At 33.1% G+C, this 18,868-nt stretch overlaps 1 protein-coding gene across 2 annotated transcripts in view; it reads right to left on the bottom strand.

Annotated features, from left to right (window-relative positions):
* The window catches only part of LOC148675837 (interleukin-1 receptor accessory protein-like 1), a 519,844-nt gene that overhangs the window by 460,171 nt on the left and 40,805 nt on the right, over nucleotides 1–18,868 (bottom strand). The gene's annotated exons all lie outside the window — the stretch shown is intronic.

Genomic DNA, 18,868 nt, shown 5'->3' with positions numbered 1-18,868 from the left:
GGGCAAGACCTCATCTTGGTTGCTGTAGTGATAAGTGAACTACAAAACACATGACACCATCTGTAACAGAATTACCCCCCAACAAAGCTGGTCCCCTCTCAATAGCTTCCTAGACTGGAGCACCAGGGGTAAAGTACAGCAGTAAGAGTAAAACAGCAGTATCAACCTGAGCCCACAACCTGTATGGCACCTCAGAGCACCTAATCATGCCTCATTCAATTTCTATACAAGGTGCAAATTCCAGAAAATTCTTACATGACAGGTTGACCATTCAGCAGCTTTTATGACTATTTGTTAAAATTAAAACATTTTAAGGTGATCTACATGACAATACATTAAACAACAAAGAAAAACTGGATAACTGTCTCCAATGAGGTGCAGTAGAGAATCTGTTGTGTGCCAGTACAAATCATGATGCTGAATAGCATCTGCAAAATTATTTTCTTGAGGTATTTTCTTGGCATGTTCTTCTGTAATGTACTGTACAGGGTCCAAAGTGATGTTAATTTTGCACTCAAAACGATTCTACTGACAACTCCAACTCTAATAATGTATGCACATTTCAACATGGATGTTGAACACCCCTTAAGAATGTGTTTTAAAATGCGAAGCCAGCCACAGTTTGCAATCATTAGATAACTGTAGTCATGTCCAAAGCAGAATATTGAAGATGGTCAAAATTATTGTGCTGCACAGATTTACAAGAGTATCACCACAAAGGGTTGACTGAAGGAGGGAGAGTGGATTTGGTTGTCAAAATAATTAATGAAACTGGACTGTAAAAATACCAGTCCCATAGTTATTTTACGTCAGTCAGTGCTCGATTTACAATGTAATCCATTTCCATCACTTTTGCTGTATGTCAGACAGAAAGGCCTGTAAATACTGATAAAAACAGGCCTTTATTTATTGCTGCACAACTCTGCACTGATACTATGTATTTGGTACATGCTCCAGAGATGCATAGCAGGACCTAGTCAGTGTCAATCCATAATTTTATGATATTCAGTAGGATGTAAATGAATGCCCTTTGTTTCAGATGTAGCCCTTAATAGTCATGAAATGACGAATACAAAAATCAATGCTATTACACACACAGTATATAACTGAAAAAAACAAACAAACAAGGCATTATTTCTGAGCATATTGTTTTGCACCATTGCATTACTAGATACGAATGTAGATTTAAAAATGAAAATCAGATCTAATTACATTTAAGATGTTCAATAAATGTTGCTCAGGAGAAATAACTGGGGAGATAGTTGTCAGTTTTATTTTTGTGAAACGTTTAATACCTTATCTTGAAATGGTCTTTGAATTTCTATATTAAATGACCTTTTTGTGACCATTATTATACAGAAACAAAAAACCCATTATTTTCTTCTAAATTTGATGAGCAAATTAGATAAAACATGATGTGGTGGTCTGATTGAAAATTCAAGGCTTGGCAATAATGTAACAAATGATCAAATTTATACTGTATATGTCTATGTTCCAGTGCCTTAAGACGGACTTTGAAAGGAGCTAATCTGTTTCCTTATACAAAGTTTCATCAGAGTAAACGGTCATGCAAGGCTGGCTGGAAAGCCAGTTGACTGTGCATTGACACCATTCTTTGATTTTGTTACTTTACAGAATGCCAGTCCAAATCCAGACAGTAATATTTATCGTAAAATGACAAATTAACCTGTACAGTTATTGCTTTTATGATTTTATCCTGTTGTACATAAATATGTTTCCGCAGTTCTGCCAGCAGCAAAATTTAATTAAAGGCACATATTGCTACAGAAGGATATAAATCCTCCTTAAAGACATGGCATAGAGATGTGAAATTATGGTTTCAGGACTTGAGGGAAATTGTGAGCTGAAATGGAAACACCTGGGAATGCTTTGATTAAACAAATGGAAGAGCAGGCTAATTAGGTTATGCAAACCTTCTGTGTCAAGCATCAAAAAAGTCTTCCCATCATACTTTAAATCAATCTGTGGACCCAAAATAAAACATCAAAGCAAACAACCCAGGCTATTAAACATTTGTGATTTCAAGGCCCCAAACATTGATGTTTCGATAGAGAATCTGAAAAGATCTACAGGAGTATCTAATTTGAAAAATAAACATTATCGTGTTCCAAATAATATCATAAAAACAAAAAGCTCCACTTTAAAATCGACACTAAGGGCTGCAATGAACATAACCATTTCACATTCTTTATGTTCTCTTATGTCACTTTTTTCCTCCTTGTTTTAATTTACTGAATACACAAGTATTGAGTTCAAGTGAATGCAAATGTTCTAAAGTGTCATTCAAAGAGTTTTAAAGATCATCATGTTCCCAGAACTCTGTTTCTCCTATATCATAGGTGATACTTCATAAAAAAAAAAAAAATCAATTTAATCTCTTAAGACTACAATTGGAAACTTTTGCAACTGGAATTTCAGGCAAATTCACATTAGGAATAAATAATCTTCTATTCATGCATTTTCAATATACTCATATTCTGTAAAAGGTCACAGTATAAATAATCATATTAATTTAAATTAAATAATCGTATGCACATTATAATTAATTCTAATGATAATGAGATATATCACCTTGATTAATCCTATTTTAAATTAAAATTATATTTTTTATATGAAAATACTATGCAGAAAACATATTACAGTACTGTATATAGTTTGAATAATGAAATGGACTTGTTAAGTTACAGGGATGTTCCAAGTAGGCAAATGGAAAAGAAGAAGTACTTTGAACAAGAAATTATATCAGTATACCAGGATGGGATTTGCTGTTAGCATTAAAATTGTGTAAATGTACTCATAGTAAGGCACTAAATAATCTATCCATTTGACAAAACAAATGTTAGCATGAAATTCAAAGTGATATAAGATTAAGCAGGTTCATTTTTTAAACCATGTAGTAGTTATTCCACAAACCCATGTTGTTAATAACACAATAGCCATTAAAACCACTATATGATTTTGCCTGATATACCATCTTTACCCACTTCCAGCCCTAAATCCAAAGGAGGATTAAAAGCCTATCCTTCAACCCCACAACTAATTGCTTCAGACTTCAGAGGCCTCTTCAGTTTAATGGTCTGGCATTCCAATTGTTACTTCTCAGGGGGACTGTGTTCGTCCCAGACATTTCAAGCACATTCTCAGGGAAAGGGTTAAATGAGCGAGTGGTGTTTTACGTTTTAGAATGATGGACTACACTAGACCGTTTGATCATGTATAAAGCACTTGTCAAGAAGGACTGTTACTCTGCTGTGAATTGCAGTGTGGAGGCGGAGGGTCAACACTGGTAGACAATGTGTTGTTGCCATAAGAAACCAATGTGTACTGAAGGGAGATGTGCCTGCAAAGAAAAGGAACAGCATTACAAAAATAAGAAAAAAATAACCTTGGTTTGTCTCATTTCTGCTGGGAACATTAATACAATTTTATTCTCCGGAGTATTTACAGTACAAGACGAATGTTCATCCTAGATACCGTTTACACTGTGCTAATGTGTTGTGGAATTTTGTTATTTAAAAAAATAAAAATAAGTTTAAACTGTGTAGTAGTTTGGGGTTTAAACTAAAATGTACTGTTTATTATTAAATTATTAATATTAAATTATATGAATGTTATCAAATTTTGTTTTGTAATTTGAGTTTTATTAAGATTATTTTATATTTATATTCTTACAGTGTTTATTCATTTAATCATTTCATTGATATCATGCTGACTTTTGATATACAGTAGAGAAACTGTAAATCTGAGTTTACAATCTGAGTTCAGATTGTATCTTAGAATTCCATAGAACATCAAAGATTGTATATAGGAAGACAGAATGTTTTTTAAATAATCAGCAGTTTATTTGGCAGACAAATAAATGTGATTAAAGAGAATTTAAGGTACAAAATTAGCTTTTTATTATTTGTGTTTGCAGAGTCATTTAGGTCCTTCAACATGCTTATACAAAACTACTTTTCTATTTCTTTATGCTATTTAATATATAAATATATATTTATTTTTAACCTTTTTTTGGTCCTGTATTATTTATTTTTCATTAGTTCTTCTTTTCCATGGCAAGTGTCTTACTACAAATGCTATGAAACATACAGTATTCTCCTTCGTGAGTCACACAGAAAACCATCGAGATATGAGTCAAGTTCAGGGCAGTCTTCAGTCTAAAGGAGGGTTTTATGAGTTCTCACAAGCTGATGTGGGAATTCAAGGGTTGTTGCAATTTTTGTTTTGCTTTTTGACATTGTAATGCAATACGTCTACCCAGACACATGCAGGGCACACAATGAAGTCAAACAAAACATTTTCAAAACCAACCCTTGAGCACTCAGTTTGGCAACTGACCTTAATAATCTTGAGAGGAGCTCGAAAGAAAAGATCTAACTTCTGACTGGAATTAGAATTGAATAAAGATCTGCAGAGGTGAACAAAATCCCTGTTAAAGTCCCTTTCTCTAAGAAGCTTTATTTTCCAAGTATTATGCACTTAAATGTGATTCCTGTAAAACGTTATTTTAAGATTGAAATTCTTAAATAGTGGAGGGGTTTAAACTTTGCAAATGAAAATTCACCCTGTAGATGAAAGCAAAAGTAAGGCCGTCTTTGCTGTTTTTTAGATACGAGAACACCTGCAGTAGGTCTCCAATTTAAAAATGACTTCTCATCTCTAAAGAGCATGAAAATATAAGGAGAAAGAAAAAATGTGTTCAAAAAAGGGCTGAGATCCACATATTGATCTTCAGATGTGCTTCTCCAACCACAAAATCACCAGTGCCATTCAAGTCATACAATATGAGAAATGGTTTATAGCTGTGAAAATAAGCTTCTTTATGCATGGAATAGATGGCTCTCTGCAAGTGTCATATTGTTTTTACATTTTTTATGTGTTGAATAATAACATCAAAAACATTAGCGATGCATGCTACTGTACAGTATGTTTTAAATGTTTTAATGTAAAGATGTTTGATGTTTATACATTATTAGCCAGTTATTTTTTAGATGTTTTCAACTCAATTAGTTCAATATCAGTTTGTGTTGTTGACTTAGCACAAGAGATTTTAATAAATGTAATCTTAGAACAGTGTTTTAAAATTGTATGTTTTAGGTGTTAGACTCATAAAAGTGTCATAAGAAAATAGGGTCTTTAAATTGATTCAGAGAAAAAAAACATCAATTCTGTACCCTTTCCTTAAGCCCATTTCCAAGATAGCTTTCCATCAATTGAACACTGTAATACTATAACAGTGTAGAAAACAGAGACTACAGAAGAATTGACTCTGTAATAAAAATCCAGATTGATAGCCATTTTGCCAAACTAAAAGGCTATGACAGAATCTCTCACACTGACCAGAGACATATGTAACCAACTAATCAGTCTGAGAAATTTGGCAGTACATTGGGCTGCAATACAGCAATAAGCCCTAGAAATGAATTCTGAAAGAAGAAAATATTGTCAAAATCGCAAGCTATTACATTTTCAATATTATCAGAGTAATCAATCTTCTCTATGCACACACATAAAGCCAGCATAGCAATCTTCCACAATTTGATGTATATTTTGAATATTAAAGTCCGGAGACACTGTCTGTCAAAAATTATGTTGATAGTTCTCCAAACGCAAAGACGGCTTTGAGGTTTGTATGCGTATTCTAAATGGTAGTTACTGTAAAATAGTGGGGTCACCTGGACAGGCTCACTAAATTGAAGCAAAGATAGGAAGAATAACCATAAACTGTGGATTCAAATAAAAATGCTTGACCTACAAAGACAAGGCTTCAGACCACATCCTTTGCTAAAGTATAATATTGCTTTGACTGTTACTCACAAAACATTTAGCATTAGCTCCCGTCTCTATTTTTTTTATAGTTATGAATTTTGAAAACAAGCACTTCCCATCCAAATGTCCTCCCCAAGTGCATCACAACAAGAAGGAAATAACAGGAAATACAGTATATCCTATTTTGCTTCCAAGCAAAGAGAAAAGACACAATGACCAAAGTATCTGTATTGAAGGAAATTCAGTGCATTGCATAACAAAATACAAACCAAAATGAATACTGAACAAATTGTACTCATTCAAATAAAAGTGGCCAAGGCAGAAAGGTAAAAGAATTTTAAAATTGTGTCTTGTTTTTTTAAAACTGTTTTCCCCAACCAGCACTAGATGCTTCTCTCAGTTGCATTCAAATGTTCTCTATGTTGTGACAAATGAAACCACAGTATTTCATCTTCAAAAAGAATTCAAAAAGGACTTCAGATGGAATAGATGTTTTGCTAAGAAAAAAAACAACAAACATCTCAAATGAGCATCAAGCCATAAAATTGGATGGAAATACTAATATGTCAAAATATTGTCTCCAGTCAAAGTGACTACACAAAAAGGTAAAGGGAAGGATTAGCATTGTATTGCATGAAATACAGTACTGTGTATTGGTGGCATAATCGTATCCCATCAGCTAATACCATAGGAAGGTATTGTTCTAGTTGTGCAACTGGCAACAGAGTGTTTTGTAGGAAATCTACAGTAAAAGACAACAAACATTGTATTTCATTTTAGAAAATTAATTTTATACTGTGAAATTTGAGACTATAATTAAGTTTAAACTGTATCTTTACCTCTGTTTTATTTGATTGTACAGGTCACTCTACATTTCTTTCTGCCATTGTATACACACACACAAAAATACCCAGTATAACAAACTATGTTTGCTCTTCCTTTATATAATTTCAACAGAGAACTGACATCAATTTCTATATGAAAATCAATGTCTCTAAGGAAACATACTTCAAAAAGTAAAGAAGAGAAAGCAAAGTGGTTTGTTTTGAGTAGAAAAAAAACAAGTCAAGGAATCATTTGTGCAGCTGTAATCGAGCTATGGATCTATCTAGAATAGACTGTTTCACTCTGAAAAACAAATCCAGAGATGTTCCCATTGAATTCAATAAGCATATTATTCAATAAAAAGATACTTACATATGCTGTTTACTGTACTGTATATTGCAGAACAAATGCAACTGGAATAAAGTCATCTGGTCAATGAAAGTATTAAATCTAGAACATGCAATTTTAATCTATACTTAAGCCTTTTAAAATAAAGTGATGCTTTTTCAGAATTAGTTTTATTTTTGTACAGTCCAGTCAATATTAATGAAATACTAAGATATGAAATGGAATGTCATTGATAAACAACACAAGCAAAATGGTGCTCTATATTGTTTTAACATGGATGGAGTTCGTAATACACACCTGCTTGAGTAAACAATATAGTTGACCAATATACAGATTAATATCCTTATTATCTCTTGATAAATTTATGTATATTAAATTAAAAATAAATGACCATATTCAGATATTAAGTGCCAGTTTAATCCATAAAAATAATCATAGTTCAGTATGATATATAAGTCTGTTCTCCCACATTACTTGGAAAGGAACACCCCATTGGGTTGATGTACGTCTTCCACATGGTGGAATTAATGAAAACATTGTTATGACCACAAGTGTCTAGGGGTAAAGGCGTGTAACATTTAGGATGGTTTTTGGAAGCAGGTGGGTTCTGGTGAGGGACTAGGAAGCGTGATAACAAGGGTGGGTGCAAAAGTGATGATTTTAAGTTGTATAAGTGACTGGTAAGACACGATAACACACAGGGTTAAGGAACTAGAGTGGTGGCAAAGAAAAGAAAAAAAAACAAAAATGGTGCTGGATAGGAAAGTGAGGGAAAGCTAACCTGACTACAAAAGAAAACCCAAAACACACGGTCTTTGGCATCTTCAATACCCTAGTTAATCTCCACTGACTACTCAAAACCATACAAGACAAACAGCACTTACCCGTACTAAACTAGTGTTACTAATACAAAATCAACTAAGTGTGTAGAATGTACCCAACAACCTGAATTAACCTTATACACAGGGGTTCACACAAAAACACAAGTGAACCAAGAATACAAATAAGGGAAAACGAGAGTAATCAACAGGAACAGGGTACTAAAGAACACAAAGGTTGAACATGTAACACGTTAGGGCAAGGTAATGGCAAAACAAGGATAAACACACAAACGAAAGTACAAAGAAGATGAACAGAAACAAACAAAAGCTATAAGAAAACACACACACACAAAGCAAAACAACAAACCGGCGAGGCGAGGCGAGGCGAGGCGAGGCGAGGCGAGGCGAGGCGAGGCGAGGCGAGGCGAGGCGAGGCGAGGCGAGGCGAGGCGAGGCGAGGCGAGGCGAGGCGATAAACAAGCCAAGCAGGACTGAAGTCAAACAAAAGGCCTCTCCTTTCTGAAAACCTCCATGTTATATACTGAATAAGATGCAGTCTGATTCGCTGAGAAGCTGATTGATAATGACATCATACTGAAACAATGGTGTAATGGTGGGTCAATGGGGGAGGGGGAACAATCAAAGGTCAGCAGTGTGGAACATAACAACAAAAACACACAGACCAGACACTGGGACATAACAATAACAGTTGTCTTTTTTAACTAAAAAGCAGCTCTAACTTGACTTTTACAATTTGTCTTTGTAGCTGATGAATTAATGGAAGGAAACAGTAGTCTGTTTAAATACACTAGTGTATTTTCTAAAGTTACAAGCATTTTTATTTTAATATTTTTTAGACCCTTTCATTGACTCTCATTCTTTTTCCATTATTCTACACTCCATCAAAATGAAAAGTTGCTTATGTGTGGCACTGTTCTCATGTGGTTGGATTTCACATTCATAATCATATCAATAGAAACTGACAAACATGCACACACAAGCTTATATTTCTGTATTTTTAAGGATATCCCATTGACACCCCAATCAAATGAAATTTGGACATTTTTGTTTTCACGTTTAGATTTAAAACAAAGGGAAATCTGGTCTATAAAAAGGTTTCTACATTGTATGGATGTCCAAATGTTGTGTGTTTGTAAGGAACTGCTATCTTTGTGGGGACATTTTCTAAATTATCTTCAAAGTCAAAGAATATCACGTAAACCTCATTCTTGAACGTGCTGTACAGTTATTTCAAATAATGCTTAATTGCATACTTAGATGCTGGTGCCACAAGGTTTTGGGTAGGCTGTCATTTATCAAATAAATGGATTAACAGGTAATTATATTAATAACGGGAGGCTGTGTTTCCAGACTTGATCTAAATTTAGTAGTCAGAAGAAAATATTCATTAGTTCCCTGTCTGGTGATTCAGCTTCAGTTTCTATATATGTACATGTGAGCATGCACATAGAAATTAGAGTGCTTTTAGCATTACTTCATTTTCCAAATCAATTAAGAATGACTTACTTTATATTTCAATATACATAATTCATAATTTGTAATAATATGCTGTAACTTCATGGGTTACTTGTGATTTAATGGTATGTTGATTGTGGCATTGATTTCCTTGCATGCAAACTGTGCAAATCTGGCTTCATATGCTCTTTTCACTTCACTTCAATCTGTAATACTGTAGTTCATTTGACATGTTACTGTATGTACAATATCTCAATCTACAGTTAACTAATTTGACAGAAAAAAATGCACTAAAATAAACTCTTATCCTGAACCAGTTATTAAATATGAAGAGAAGTTCTATGATGAGAGAAGAAAATTCTCTTGTAACAAGAATAGCTTATATTCATGTTTTAAGATAAACAACACTGGTACAAACTGTACATGCTTCTTATATTAAAATCCATCTCCATTGCATTCCCAACTGAGGAATGAGTATTTGAAGGCCATATGGGTAAAGATCAAGCACTGTTGTGAAACACCACATGCTTTGGCCCACAAATCCTTGCATTTCATTTGTGCTGTTTTACTGTAACTAATCCCAGAAGTATTACTTTAAGTAATCCCCATTTAAAAAAAAAAAGTGTAATTAATGATCAATGTAATCATTATGATAAGGATAATATAATCTAATTAATGTAATCAGATTACATTCTTATAATTGAAAAAGATTACTAACAAATATCAAGAGTTTGCAATCAAACATAATTCCATGCATACAGAACATACACATTTACAATACACAGTATACATTGGTGTATAATACAATACAGTATATTGCTTTTAAATAGTGACAATATATCATTTGTTTGTGTTATTTGTTAAAAAATGTTTTATCTATTTGGACTTGGTGAGGACTAGGTGAATGTCCTAAATATAAAATCCTAAAGGGGTTTACATACATCTTCACCACACTTTACAGTACATAGTTATGCTGTTTGTTGGTATCTAGTCAAAGTGCCTTATATAAAACTCAACAGTACTTTTCTACATCTAATAAATATTCAAGGTTACATAACATAATTTCATATTAAACTTTACAGTATATTATTCATATTAATATATTGCTTGTCAGCAAAATGCTTAAATGCCCCATTTCAGTCTTTATCTTTTGATTTAAAAACTGAAATTCATTAATATTGCAGACCTGCAACCTGGGACATTACTAGCCTACTATAGAAACAACCTCTGCATGTCATTGCTGACAGTTCACCACCATATTTAACATCCTTTAATATCAATTACAAAGTCAAGTGAACAGCTATAATTGAATTTGGGTGGTACTGATGTCCCTTGTTAAAAATCACTGTCTTTTTCAATTAAAGCACCTTTTTATTGGTAAAACTGCAAGTATCACCATTTCAGTTTTAGCAGAATCCATTTTTAAGTGATGTATTGATCTTGACATTTTCTCACTGTAAAGCTGTTCATGTAAGAGCAGCAAATTTAATGTACTTTCCAGACGACCTTGATGCTTCCCTTAAAATACAGGAAAATACAAAAATAAATGCAAATTTACAGATGAATAAAATGTTTTAAAATGACATACAAATATGACTTTTTCGCAAGTTTTTTTAAGCAAGATGTACATTTTGTTCTGCTGTTTTATATCTTAATGTTACAAACAGAAAACCACAGTTCTGACTATATTTATTGACCCCGTCACAATATATGTTAGTATTAGTTTTAACATAGGAGTAATTCAATAGCACATAGCGTCAATGGAACAAAAACAATATAATGAGACAGATAACGTAGGTTTTACATGGAAACCACAGTTTATTGCTATATTCAATAATTAGAGGTATTTGACAACTTTCAACAATAAAAGGCCCATCTTGACTTGGAAAACCTTAATCTATTGGCTGGCTTGATCCTTTCTCTCAAGGGAACTAATCAAGCCATTCTCCCAATACCTTTATAGAACACACAAAGGTCTTTTTGATCAAGAATGTTTCCCCGTAATGAATAGGGGAATGAGGAATATACACTCATTAAAATGTAGACCAGGCTTTTTTATCAGCATTTTTTATGTAAATATATAGGATATTCTCATTTGGTCCTAGTTAACAAGATTAAACCAATTTTTAAGTATAAAGAAAATAATGGGCATAGTTTACCCTTTTAATATTTACAGCAGACTACAACAACTGCATGTCTGGATGTGTTTAAACCTTTATTCAGATTTTGATATCCACAAAAACAAGGAATCTAAAGAAAGAGACTTCTGTTGACTATGTGTTTTTAGGTCCATGTATTGGCAGGTCATTTAAATATTACTGAGCTCTTAACACGTAAGTTTTTGAGTAAAGCCTCAAAGCATCTGATCTTTCACAAAAGCAGATATCAAACAATAATATACTTCACAGATAACGTTTTACATTACAGCTCTGGGCTCTTATGATTTTGTAATCAATGGGTTCCTTAAGAGCCCTTTTACTTTCAGTTGCAATCACATTAAGTAATAATGGCAGATGCTTCAGCCTTCTGAACAGAGCTCCTTTTCAATTAATTTGCACACTTTATTGCAGGATTCACAAACTATCAAGGAAAAGCTGAGAAATAAATATTGAATTAAACAAAACATCACAAAAGATATTCTACTACATTCTAAGAATTGTCAGTTTAATTAAATTCAAAGACTAGTTAGGGGTAACATTAGTTCTCTTACTTCATAAGAATTGGAGAAAAAGGAGCCCAGAAATTACCTGCCTGAAGGAGATGATGGAAAAGGCTGTAACCTGCTTAATTTATATTCAGTTCCAATAACCTCCAATAAAGATCAGCTGTCAGAAGAAACTATAAAATGGAGTGAATCTGTTGAGTTCTTCTGACATCATATTTCTGTCATGCATCAGTACACATAACTACACCTGAAGCATGGGTAAGTATTTATTTCACAAGTTAGCTAAAACTCATAAACTCAGTTGAACACCACTCATTAACCAGACTTAATTTTTGTCTGCCATAGTGATGCATTGCTGATTGAAAGTACATTAATTGTAACAGCACACACTAGTCCTGAAATGCTCATCATCTGCACTTTTTTTTTTGTGTTTGATCATTTTTTACTTTTTTTTGTGGTTTCATGTAAATTCGGTGTTTGGTAGACAATTCCAAAATATGGAAACGTCTATAAATTCTACAAATGTAAAAACCTTAAAACCAACTCATAATATCTGTCTTTTAATAAACTAATGGAAGAGATATATTTCTAATTATTAACTTACTAAGCTCCCTTGCAACAGCATGCAAATTGAGAACGTTTATCTGCCCACACTTTACAATTTATGAGTCCTTAATTAATTGAATACAATAATTTGCTGAAATATTTTACCTTTTCAAAAAGCAAAGAACAAAAACTTTTAGATGAGAAGATTCTCAATTTTCTCAATTTGTATGTAATATTTTTAAGGATTAACAGCACTTGGTAATATTAGTTAATACACAAATTACATTAACAATATTCCAAGTTATTTATAATGCAGAGTATGAGTCACTATTTTTTTTATAAATGGGAACCAGCTTTGTGAGACTGGAATAAATTAGCATAGAAGGCTTTAATTGAAAATATGTTTATAAATTTTAAAATCAGATTGTGTAACATAGGCTAGAATACATAGAAATGAGAGAAAACAGCCACCTTTAAATTAATAAAAAGAGTGAACCACTCAACTTGAAAGATTATGTCTTTGTGACATTTTAAGAGATTTGTGTCAATATTTCTTAAACACTAGTAATTCAATCAATGCAATTCAGTTACACAAATATGAATTTCTTCTTATCAATTTCTTATATATAACTTAGTATGAATACAAATTCAGTAGACTTTTAGTCTCTCCAAAATCATTTTATGATCCAAGGTCAATATTCTTTTCTTTCCTTAAAATTTGTCAAATACTGTACTAGACTTCAGAGAAAAAAACTGTTTGTCAGCATGCCACCACTTTAAGAAATAGGACATAAAATTCCAACTTAAAAAATAGGCAGCCAAGATTAAAAAAACACATTATCACCTCTTCAGTTAAAGCCCTTTATTTCTGCCTCTGACTCTGAGTAGAGCTCGGAGGAAACAGCTAGCCTCCACAACATGAAAAGTGCAGTACAATTGCATCAACAAAACAGTTTTTAAATCACATAGTAACATCATGTACTTTGCCCCCAGGATCTCCACAGAATACTATCAGTGTTTGTGGTTTCAAAAGGTCATAAAACTGTTTTAACATATCTGCAACCAGGATACAGAGTGACCCATCCATGATTCTCACTGTTTGCCTGCAGTGCAGTAAAAAAAAACACTTTACAAAGAGTCCCTCTATTTGGTGGGGCCTCACTGCTTAAGAAACCAGCTGCTTTTCTTCACAGTGTGAGGCTCACTTTAGTTGCTTGAAGAAATAAGGCATACATTTTATATACCTGCGAACTGGCACGCTGAGCTGAACTGGTGGTTTGTTTCACAACAAATATGTGAGTCAATGAGCTGTTAAAGGTATCCCGCAGTATTGTTTGCAAATATTAAATGACTTCTTTGTGTACTTACATTCCTATTCAGTGCATTTCGTATTTCACCCTTTGCTTAGACTACCAAACTGATTGCAGTGTAAATTGATCATGAAAAAGTCAAATGCTTAGTTCCTTGTCATACAGCACTCACAGTCTGTAAAGCACAAGCATGAACAAAAAAGTTGTTCATCCTAAAAGTTCATGTCCAAGAGAACATAATACTCATTAAGTTGGTTACCTATAACTTTTACAAAATGCTGCAGTTTCCAGAAACATACAAAACACTAGAGAATAAATTCCTTTATTTATTCGATAGATTTTGTTGCAGTGTGGTTTAAGAATTATGTTTTACGAACATCTGTGTATACTAAATCTCATTTACAGTACAGTAGTGGATGGCATCATGCAAATCAGTCTAGTGCTAGGAAGACAGCACAGAATAATCTTGCATATTTATTACACTGTATGAGGGGGGAAATAATCACAGACCATATATGCAAATGTTCATCATTAGTGGGAGAGAAAGTGAGAAAGTATTGTGTAATACTCAAAGAGTCAATATGGGGACATGGCACTAGGAGCAACTTACAATGACAAGGCTTGAATGATAATATTCTACTTACAGTATATGGGAAAATATGTGTGATGAGTAGCAAAGTGGAGATACTGTAGATTACATTATTTTGCAGAACAGAAAATATACAGTAAGCTAGGGAGTTGAGTTCACACACTTTAACACCAGCAATAGGACTCTAAATCATGTGTCACTTTGTTGGGGGAGACAACATTTAAAAAAAAATAATGCAGTGGGTAAATTGAAAAATTGATACAGAAATCTGATATCAACCAAATTACATTTTTCTAGCGATGTTATAAATATCATCATACCGTAAAGAGTTTTGAGATGACGCTTGCCTCAATAGCACACTATATAAAATAGACATGGTGCTTGTACACAGCCACAAAACCCGAAGGAAGTCTGTATGATTTTCACTGTCACAGTATCACATCTACAAAGGTATTGAGTTCATCTGTAATTGATAACCTTTCTGCTAGTTTAATTTCAGTTATCACATTTAAAATGGATCTAACACTAGAAAGGTGATTCATCTTCAGCTGGCACATTTGTGGATTTGTTTTATTTTATTCATAAAATAGTGATAGCCAGTGCACAGGAAAAAAAACACTACACATGACAGTATTATAGGAATACAAAGTAACATTTTTCTATCACTGACTAACCACCACTTACTTCTGCTGTATCTCTGCATGGAAAACCTGCAAAACCTTTGGGAGGAAGGTACAAAATAGGCTGCAACAAGCTGTAGCGGAATGTACATGTTTCTTCTTTTGTTGACTGTTAGAAGAATAAAGAGCGCAGGAATAAGCTCTTGAGGTAATTTGATTCATTGAACAGTTTTCAAGAAATGATCACTGAGCATCCCATTCCTGTTGCAGTTGAATACACCTGATTAAAAGCATTGTTAAATTGTGGTTTCCAGACCCACCAACATTTTAAGCAGTTCTAATGATATACTGTAGTCACTTCTGCAAACAAGTTTAAAAGGATAAGAACACAGATGGGATGTCATCCATCCACCAATGGGATTTCATATATTGCAGGTTACTTTCCGCATGTCTCCCAGAAAAAAAAAAAAAAGAAGCCTGTCAAGTTCATAGGCATAGTTCATAAGCCCACAGGATTGTTGTAGGAAAATAAAGTTTCTACTGACCATTTTCAATTTTTGAATGTCTATGCACTCAAGGATTATAAAAGCACTGATCATTAAACAAAGATGTGTGATTTAAATGGGGGAGTAGCAGATAAGATTTAGTTAATTCTTTGAAAAATAACTGAAAATAGAAGTGTCATTAATTACTTTTTTGTGCTGATTGTTATTAATTATTGTATATCAACACAAAATTAAACAGGGCACAGAGCAATTTTTCCTTTATTTAAATGTGCCAACAATATAAAGATGAATGATTAAATAAAGACTCGCAATAACCCTGCTGCTCATGAACAGTCACAAATAAGGTATTCCCACAGCTATAACTAATGATAACATTGTGTGGATTCAGACAGCTTGCTCTTCTAGAGATCAAACCTGTTGGCTACACTGCATGTCCATTACAGTTTGTAAGGATTCTTAGTCAGAAGCAACAGGAACTGATGGTTATTTTCAGCACACATACACAACTTCCAATATGTTACAGTGAAACCCCACTGTTTCAGATTAGTGCTGCTAATGGTAGCCAGGTAAATTCATCTGCCCTGGTAAGAAAAATGACCATATGGTCTATTGCCTGTGATACCACAGTACTCTATGCTACAGAAAAGTACTATGAAATTAATTATAATTTTTGGAAAACATCTGAAACAAATGTTTTGCTCTGTCATCTTATTTTCAGTGTGATTTTAAAATAGGTCAATTTCTTTGTGTCCATTTTACCATTAATGTTATAGGTTTGTACAGGTTTAACATGTTAAATGAAAAGAAATTGAATAAATATACAATATTTATAGCTACATGATGGAAGCATTAATTTTTCTTCATAAACAACATATAATTAAGATGATAACAGATTTCCATTTGGTAATCTATCACTATCTAGATAGAAATCTATCATGGTTACAAACATGTTTATTACAAAGCATCTCTCTGTCTAAGAAAAAAATCCATAATGTATTCACTTTACATTGTATAAAATAACTTGAACGTAAACTTAAAAAAAATAAATTTATGAGAAAGTAACATTTTCTCTTTATCAGCATAATTAGCATGTCAAATGTAGGTCAAGTAATCGGCTTCTTTTTGTTCCTAGCAACCTGAGACCTAAATAGAAAAAAAGCTAACCGGTATCAAACCTTTTATGTCCCTTATCACACAGAATAGTGCTCATGGCAGGAAACAGTTTCAGTAGAAACCCTTTTCAAAACAAATGCTTTTCTAATGAGTACTTCTTAAATGTTGCATTAATCAAATGCAGCTATTGCTGCTGCTCCCTTTCTGTGAATTCAAAGAAACAACACTTCTCAGTAACACAGTCTCTGAATTCAAACAGAAGACTGGATAAACCAGCCTGCTAATTAGAAATGAATTCGACAGTAGCTGGAATAGTTACTGTCCACAGAGCTGAAAGATCAATAGTTGTTTCACTGTTCATAGCAGTGTGGCAGGATACACTTTCATCCCTACCACAGTATAGAAAATGATTCTACAACACATTTTTCTGCTCTGTTGTAAGGCCACATCTCAAATAATGAAGAAAGCTGTGAATATGCAACTGAAAGCAAAGCTATGCTTCTAGGTCCTCCTGTGCAATCTGTCAATGTCAAATGCGGACAATGGTTTATTTAATAAATGCCACCACCACCTTGTACTCTAAATAATAAATAGTTCTACACATTTTATCCTGCAAGTAAAAGCACATACATACACTGAGCTTTTTATTTCAGATGTCTTTAGTATTAAGCAAGGTGCAAGAAAGTGAAAAAAACAACAACGTTCCATTGAGTTACATAATGACACAAATAGTAAATAAAAACTAAATAAAAATTAGAAAAATATATAGGGCAACATGTAACAATAAAAGTCAAAGCATGTTGAATCTCTTTACTTTTGAACATTTTGCAACAATATTGCCATCCTAGTCTTGACTATTTACACTATTAAATTAATTATATTTAAGCCAATGTCTTAACATTTCCTTCTAACCGTATAGAATAATTGTATATAGGCACTGAGTGAAAGAGTAAAGTCATATTTTAGCAAGAAATTATAGTTAAATAGTTAAATAAACTATACATGCTGCCATCTGACCCTGTCAATGACTGGAGGCCAATCTCACTTTTAGTTATGCATCTGAAGCCATCAAAGTGTGCGTAGCCTAATGTGAACAAGTTCCACCCCCTCAGCTTCTGTTCAGTTACTGTATATGACTGAAGGCATTCATGTGTAGTAAGATATTGGACTTTAAGAAAACATATTATCATTATCATTATTATGTGTTTCTAGTTTTTAAGTTTGAACTCTCTCACACATTCTCGGTATCTGTTCCCTTTATATGGATTCATGAACACAAAACTACAAATCATGCTGTAACAGCTGTCACTGACCTGGCATTCAGAGAAACACTTACAGTACATGTTGGAGCTGTTCGTTCTTCTAAATACCAGAGAGGATGAACTGCTCCTGCCTGGACCCCTGACTGCTGTCTGTCTTGAGGACTACTGTAACTCAGGTAAAGTAAATGTATTTTGACAGAGATATCAGATCTCCGTTTTGCTTGTAAATGCACTGTTAAGCTTAGTTTTCCCTGATCACCTGTTAATTTTAAAATATCATTATTAAGAAATAATAAATATTTTAATTCATATCCATTATGCATTATGTATGTTTATGAATTTGTGTTTGTAACCTATTTTTTAAGAATCTCAAAAACTAATATTTTTCAGATTTTGCCAAAACAAACATTAAAGACAAAACTACATTTACATTTTTTTTGAATTTATTGAAATATATTAATATATATATGATATATAGAATTTAGTACCATTTAATACCGATTAATTATTCAAAAACAAAAAGAATAATTATTTGAGACAATAAGTGTAACTTATAATGTGTTGTGCTAATGAAAGTGAATAGAAAGCTAATAACACAAACAAAAATAATGCTGATAAGAAAAAGAAATATACAGTATATGCATGTAATGTATATGTGGTGTTGTAGATATACTGTATGTTTACTTCATTTGTGCACTCTAGTATGTACTGTAGTGTACATATGTCTCACCATGGTACCATTTATGCATTTTATATAGCCATTTGAAGCTAAATAAAGCTAATTAAATGTCTAAAACTCACATTTCTAAGTATCTGGCATTTTAATATATGGCAGGAGTATGATTTCTGTGATTTCTTGCATTCATGAACTGAAATGTAATGGCATTTATCAAGTGGTGTTCACATAGTACAGTATACTGTATGCACATGACGCTGCAATAAATGAAAAAAATAAAAACCCCATTTAACAGCAGATCACAGAGAATCTAACACAGGC

The sequence above is a fragment of the Lepisosteus platostomus genome, chromosome 2, assembly GCF_059453375.1.
Source record: "Lepisosteus platostomus isolate fLepPlt1 chromosome 2, fLepPlt1.hap1, whole genome shotgun sequence".
Lineage (NCBI taxonomy): Eukaryota > Metazoa > Chordata > Actinopteri > Semionotiformes > Lepisosteidae > Lepisosteus > Lepisosteus platostomus.
Note: the sequence above shows the minus strand (reverse complement) of the source record. Positions and strands in the feature narration are given on the sequence as shown.